Raw genomic sequence first — 6,973 nt, forward strand, 5'->3', positions numbered from 1 at the left:
TTTCAAAGGAAATTCTCATTAATGAATCAGTCCAAAAAATACTATGTGAAGTTAAGTTGGTAAAGTATATTGCTAATTAAAATTCTAGAATATTAATATCATAGCAGAAAGGAGACACAACTGGTACAGTAATAAGCTAAAATATTTATCTTATCAGAGGCAAAATATATATTAATAATTTTAACAAAATAATAGGGCAGAGTAATTTTAAGTATAGATATTAAGCCCAACCATTAAAAGAACAAAAAAATAGAATATTCTATTTTTTAGCAAGTAGAAGGTTACTCCAGCTATCCAATCATAAACCAGAATTGAAGAATTGAAAAGACAAAATAAAAACACCAAAAATAAAGAATATGGTATACGATAAGTAGAAATAATTTGACATAACTATACATATGTTAAATTCAAATTTGTTGAAACTCCTTAATGATAGATGCTATCAAATTGGGCCTAAAAAAATATCTGGTGATATGCTTATTAAAAAAGCTATTCTCAATAAAAAACATAAAATGCTTTGTGTATAAAACAATTAACAAATGACCACGAGGGTAAACATTTATTCTCTCACATCAGAAGCCTGGGCACGGTTTGACTAGGTCCATGATCAGAATCTCAGAAGCCTCTGATAAAGCCTTCACTGGCTACTTGACATCACCAGGGACATCTGGTGATTTGACTGGGGAAGAATCACTTTCATGCTCATTCAGTTTGTTGGCTGTGAGCTGGAGCCACCCTCAGGTCTTAGAGGCCAGCCATAGGTCCCTGCCACCTGAGCCTCTCCAGAGGTTAAGTTACAGCATGCCTGTTGGCCAGTGGGAATCTGCATCTCCATTCCCAGTCTTACATGATGTAATATAATCAGGAGTGATGTTCATAATGGTTGCTACATTCTGTTGGTTCGAAGCAAGTCAGAGAGTCCATCCGCTCAATGGGAGAGCATTGCATAAGGAAATGGATCACTGGGAGGCATCCATAGGGAGTCTCTGTCACAACTGGGAATAAAATAAAAGTCATAAAGCCACCAGAATTACAAGCAAATCAAAGGAGGCCACATCCAGGGTAACTAGTGATTCATTTATCAGAGAACATACAGATGGAAAACAAACCTTAGTATTACTCTTGATGAAGACACATATTTAAACCTTTACACAACTCTCAAGAGTGATGTGAATTTTCCAGAGTCACTCTAAAACAATGATGAAGCAAAACAAGAAACAGAGAAAGGGAGCTTACTATCATTGAAAAATGACCATTCTAATGTGTAAACTATGAGGAATCAATAGAGCCACCAAATATGGGATGAGAGTAGATTTTAATGAAGCCGGAGCAGAGACGCTCCCCCTAAATTAACATGGCTGATGACTTTATCTAAAGGAAGAATTTGAAGTCAAAATCAAAGTCAAATATATACATCTTTTGTATCTTCTAAATGTATAATCAAGCCTTAGAAAGCTGTTTAGCAAACTATATGTAGTTCATATTTCAAAATATGGGCTTGTTTGGTTGTTTGTAGTTGATTTTCTGTGTTTATTATCGTCAAGTCCCTTCCAAGCAGTGTTACACATAAATATAAACTTACATTTGCAGAACAGAGTGTGGACTTTGGAGCGCATTGATGCTTTGGGGTGCAGGGGAGGGAGGCAGCTCTGTTTCTGTCTGGAGTCACCTCATATTAGACCTCTCCTCTGTTTTCCCATAAAACAAATTTCCTTGAAGGATTGTCTATACCTGCTCTCCCCAGGTTTCATGTCCTTCTTTTTCTAGCCCACTTCAGCCAGGCCTTTATAATTTCTGTGGTCTAAGTTACCGTTGAGGATCTCCACCTTACTAATCTAATGTCAGTCCTCAGTGTGACCTTGCTAATCTAGGTTAGTCCTAGACCATCAATATTTTAATACCCTTGATCTCCAGGCCTCCAGGCTTTACTTAGTATCTGGAAATCTCACTCTACTGGGGTTCCAAGCACCTACCTCCCTGGCCACTCCTTCTCAATGTCCTCTGCTGGATTCCCCTCACTACATTACTGATCTTATTCAGTCTGACAACTTGGTGACTCCTGAATACACATCTCTAGGCCCCAACAGGGGCTCTACCCTCTGAGTCCCAGCTTAAGTGCCACCAACATTCATTCTTCAAGTTCTTACCTCCATATGTGTTCATGCTGTCTCCATCAGGTTGAAGGTCATAACCATTTTCCTAACATGTAGGATTCTCCTGGTTGCTGTTTCTCCATGTAGTCTATCAACCACCCCTGCCTTTGAAGCCTTGCTATGGACCTATTGAGTCCCTCAAAATTCCTATGTTAAAGACCTAATGCCCAATGTGACTGCATTTGGAAATAGGGCCTTTAAGGAAATAAAATAAGTTAAACGATGTCATCAGGGTGGGGCCTTAATCTGATAAGAGCAGTGTACTTAGAGGAAGAGTATGTGAAATCAGGGTGCTCTCTCTCTCTCTCTCTCCCCTCTGTGTAAGAACACAGCAAGAAGGCAGCTGTCTGCCAGCCAGGAAAAGAGCCCTCACCAGGAACTGAATTGTGCCAGAAACCTGATCTTGGACTTCCCAGCCTGTAGAACTGTGAGAAAACAGACATCTGTTGTTTAAGCCACCCAGCCTATGGTATTTTGTTATGGCAGCCCAAGCTGAGTGAGCCATGTTTTCCTAGGGCTCTGATATCGCTCTTTTATAGCATATAGCATGCTGCATTATAATTGTTTCCTTACTTCTCTTTCTCCACAGCTAAATTTAAAGATTTGTGTGCAGGCTTCATTTTATTTCTTTTATTTTTCAACAACCTGCAAGTATTCAAAGAAACAATTTTGTGATTGAATTGAATTCATGACTAGACTTGAAAAAGGGGAAGTTCTGTGAAAGCTTGGGGTGTGACTTCTTTCCCAGACACAAGGTAAGTTGATTCCTACACAGAAGTGGACCTTAGCAAAAGCAATGAGTGGGACATATCATTCAAAAAAAAAATATGTAGATCTATGTGTATATATATATGTGTGTGTGTGTTTTGCTAATCAATTTTCATTAGTGTTTGTGTATTTAATGTACGGACCAAGACGACTCTTATTTTTCAAAAGAGAAAAAAAAGGTTAGACATTACAGCTTGAGTTTTGGGCTAAAAAGAATAGAAAGGCAACTTTATTTGGAAAGAGGTGAAGGATGACTCTTACCAATTATTCAGACTCTGTGATTTGAATGTATATGTGTCCTCATGAGCCTTTAAAAAGTAGGGGTTTTAAATTCTACCCCCCATAACAGAATTCAAGCATTCAATTATTCTGTCATTTATTAATTTAACAGATATATACCATGTCTCAGATAATGAGCTAAGTGCTGAATTAATATTGAACATAATAGACACAGTACCGACACTCCTAGAACTCATGATAGTGAATTTAAGAATCTAGTTATCTTTTATTTTGTTCACATAAATGTTGGAGTATATTTAACAGAAACAATGATTTTGTTTTAAGCATAATTGCTATAAAAATGCCATTCATACCATAGACAGCCAGCAGGTTTATCTCGTCCTTAAAACTAGTTTATGATAATAAGCCATTACTAGTACGAGGCTGAAAGCTACCTGCGGTATTCCTCATGCCTTTTGATCTTCGTATCCCACTGCATACTGAGTGGCTGGCATACAGGCAGTGCTGAATACACCTTTGTCAAATGAACTGTCATCCTATTTCTTATAGCTAGAGAATACACACTCTATTTGTGTAACAGTGGTGACAATTTATTTATAGGTAAATTGTAAAGAGATGGGTTTCAGACACAACTGTATGCTGTATCTAGGAAGAAGTACCAATCAAAGCATATTTTGTATTTAAATTCATACTTTTTCAAAAGGTCAGCTACTTGATGTGACTCTTTCCCACGCCTTTTTTATGGGAGTTAATGAGGGAAACCATCACCTTGTTCATACCTAACAGTGTGAACATCCTTAACTCTAACAACCACCTGTGAATTGACTGGTTAGTGATTTTAGCTAGATTATTTTTCAGCACTGTAGTTATTGAATTAAGGGTCCTTGATACTCAATACGCTTCATGATAACTCTTCATGCTTCAAGACTGAGAGAATAAGAATGAAAAAATATATATATATATGTCTCGAAGCCATTCACTTCTCTCTCTCACCACTTTACCCCTATTCTAAGCTCTCTAACCTGGACTAATGAGATAACCTCCTTTACCTTCTTTTCTATCCATTTTTAATAGTGTAGTCAAAGCCAGTTTCTAAAATGCACATGTGATCTAGACACTCTCTGCATCACATTCTCACATATTCTAACTGTCTGAAGGATAAAATACCAAATCCCTGACACTGTAAATTGCTGAGAATTTGACCTCCATTCCCTGTACAATTTCATCTCTAACCCTCTACTCCCCAGCCATTACGGACATCAAGATTTTCCCCTGAGTCTTTAAATTTTCAATCTCCTATTTCTCAGGAACTTTGCAAATTTGGCTTCCTCTCCTTAGAACACTGTCAGACTCTCCCTGACTTACGTGTACTCAGCCTTTAATTTCAGCTCATATATCACTTCTTTTAAGATGTCTTCCCACTTGTACAGCTGAACTGAGCTGTGTTATGACACACTTTCATAGCATTGTCTATATTTCCTTTACAAAACTTGACAAGATTGTAATTATGTAATTTTTAAGGTATTTAATATTTACTTGCCCTTCCTTATACCTTGGGATCATATCTCTAGTTTCTAATACAAAGTTATTCCCATAATTGATGTACGAATGAAGCAGTAAAAAATTTTGGCACAGAAAATAAAAGTTACATCCATGGAGTGGATCAGCACCTCTTAGAACCAAACGGTTGCAAAAGACACATTGATGTTAGCTTGCATTTGCTAACCCTAGAATAAAGTACACAGGACTTGATGCTGGGGAAAAACACACACATTTTCCAGGACACTCTTAACAGTTCTGCTTTAAATTTGTATACAATAAAACCTTTAAAAAAAATGGGGCTTTCTGAGTACAAAATAAATACATCATTATAGCGAGTGTTTACTTTGAACTTACTGTACTGAATGCGCTCATTGTTGCAGGCAGTCCCTTCAATGTCCCTGTGAGACACACACTATCTGACAGATGAGTAATAAAAGGGCTGCAAGTGGCAGAACTGGGATTGGAGAACCTAAGCTGCCAATTCCAGAGCAAGTGGAGCCACCATGCTAATGTGCCAGTCTGAATATATTAAAAAGTCACAATGTTGTAAAAACTTCACATTTCCCACAGTTTAATTTGTAGATATGTAGACTTACTATGTACCAGGTACTCCTCTAGTCCCTGAGAATTAAGCAGTGATCCACACAGGCACATGATTCTTCTATTCTAGCACAGGCCAACAATAAACATGAAGACAACTAAGACAGTTTCAGACAGTGATCTTTATAAATAAAACGGAACAGGGTTTCCCTACTTTATCACTGTAGTAGAGGGATCAAGTTTACACTGATGATCAAGACAGGAGTATCTGAGGAACAGGATTTTGAGTTGAGATTTATATGACAAGAAAAGTCATTCATGCAAATGTCTGGGACAAGGTGAGGCTTGCAACAGGAGTCTTGGCAAAGCCAGAAAGTCAGGGGAGCTTTTCTTAGCTTCATGAAAGGATGCCAGTGTTGTTAGAAGAGTGTGCACAGGGGGAGGTTGTAGAAGAGTCTTGTTAGAGAGAGAGAGAAGGATGAATCCACAGAGGACCTTAAAGATTTCAGTAAGGACTATAGATTATATTCTAAATTTGATGGGAAGATGATCCCCATTAAGGCAGAAAAGTCACAGGATCTAATTTCATTTCCAACTTCACTATTCAATGACACAGTCTCTGTTGGTAAAATTGTGCTGTGTTATAACTTTAAAAGTATTGAATATCATTTTACCAATCTTCTCATTGAAGAGAAGTCATCAATCATTTGTTCCTGGAGAGAATTTTCCTGGAAGAGACAGATTACTAAAAACCTGAAAAGATCTTGAGGATTGTGCCTAAAAAATGTTAACTGTAAACATGTTGCCAAGGATGTGAAAATAATTTAGTATTAATGTCTAAGTAAAGAAGGAGATAACTTAATTTTGAACAAAATTATTATTTTCTTTCCTTGTATAATGACTCTGCATTGATGAAAGTATGATGATGAGCCCAGGCTCTCAGCTACACACTCTGTTGAATTTTTATCCTGATTGACGTTTGCTCTACAGACCCCACAGCTGCCACTGTTAGGGTCATTTTGAATGACATTATAATAAACATTAAATAACCTACCACAGAAGGAAAAGTACCCTTTAATTTAAACATGGTAGAAGAGAATAATCTCTAGATTTCTTATTTGACGTATTCTTTCAGTTAGTGAAAAAACAACAAATTCCCCATGAAGTTATGAAACAGCTAAAAGTGGAAGGCAACATTAGCTAATGCAATAAAATATAATCTATGATTAATTATTGAGCACACATTCCTGAACTAGGGATGACTGGAGGTTGGGGACGCGAGCAACTTCACTGAGGGAGAAAATTGAATTTACCAGGCAGAAGCTCCCTCCAGTGTCATGACTCAAACTTGACTATGATAATAATATAATAGCTGTCATTTATCAAGTGCATACTATGGGGCCAGCACTGTGACGTGATTTACATATATTATCACATTTGTTCTTGGCAAGAGCCCTTCAAAGGAGATTTTATGATTGTCATCTTGTAGATGAGGAAACTGGGGCTTCATGCAGGTCAGGCTGCTTCTCCATGTCCTCACCCCCTTGGAAAGCAGCAGAGGTGAATGCAAACCTGGGACTATGTGATTTGAAGCCCTATGCACCCAACCACCATGCCTATTGTCTCCTTTGCACTCAACCACCATAGGAAGCCCTATACACCCAACCACCATGCCTATTCTCTCCTATGCACCCAACCACCATAGGAAGCCCTATACACCCAACCACCAT

The sequence above is a fragment of the Otolemur garnettii genome, unplaced genomic scaffold (assembly GCF_000181295.1).
Source record: "Otolemur garnettii isolate 467f Iridium unplaced genomic scaffold, OtoGar3 scaffold00007, whole genome shotgun sequence".
NCBI lineage: Eukaryota > Metazoa > Chordata > Mammalia > Primates > Galagidae > Otolemur > Otolemur garnettii.